Raw genomic sequence first — 466 nt, 5'->3', positions numbered from 1 at the left:
CCACGCACACTTTGCGTGACAGCAGTTTGAGGCAAACTTCAAGGAAAGTCAGTCTCCTGCCCCCCCATTGTCGTCTGGCACCCCTAACTCAGAGGTAGCCCAGATATGTCCAGATATGTCCTTGTACTCGTGTGCTAAGTGCCCACCAAGATATGATTTATTAACAGCTAGACATTGCTCTCTGACCTTCACCAATGTTCCAACATCTTAGCCAAGCCCTGGCTTGGAATTTACCCACCCAGACTAATTGCCTCCGGCATTGTGGGTAGGGCATTGAAGCTTACAGAATGGAAGGCTTATCCCAGTGCAAAGTCAAGTAAAATCCTCATTCTCAGTCACATACTGCAGTTGAACCACTCCTAGGAATTAACAAGACATGTCTCTACTAGCCCAAAAGATTAGCATAGTGGGCGTTTTATCTAGGATGGACAGGACCTTGAGCCAAGAGTGTGTGTGTGTGTGTGTG

The sequence above is a fragment of the Mastomys coucha genome, unplaced genomic scaffold, assembly GCF_008632895.1.
Source record: "Mastomys coucha isolate ucsf_1 unplaced genomic scaffold, UCSF_Mcou_1 pScaffold19, whole genome shotgun sequence".
Taxonomy (NCBI): Eukaryota; Metazoa; Chordata; class Mammalia; order Rodentia; family Muridae; genus Mastomys; species Mastomys coucha.
Note: the sequence above shows the minus strand (reverse complement) of the source record.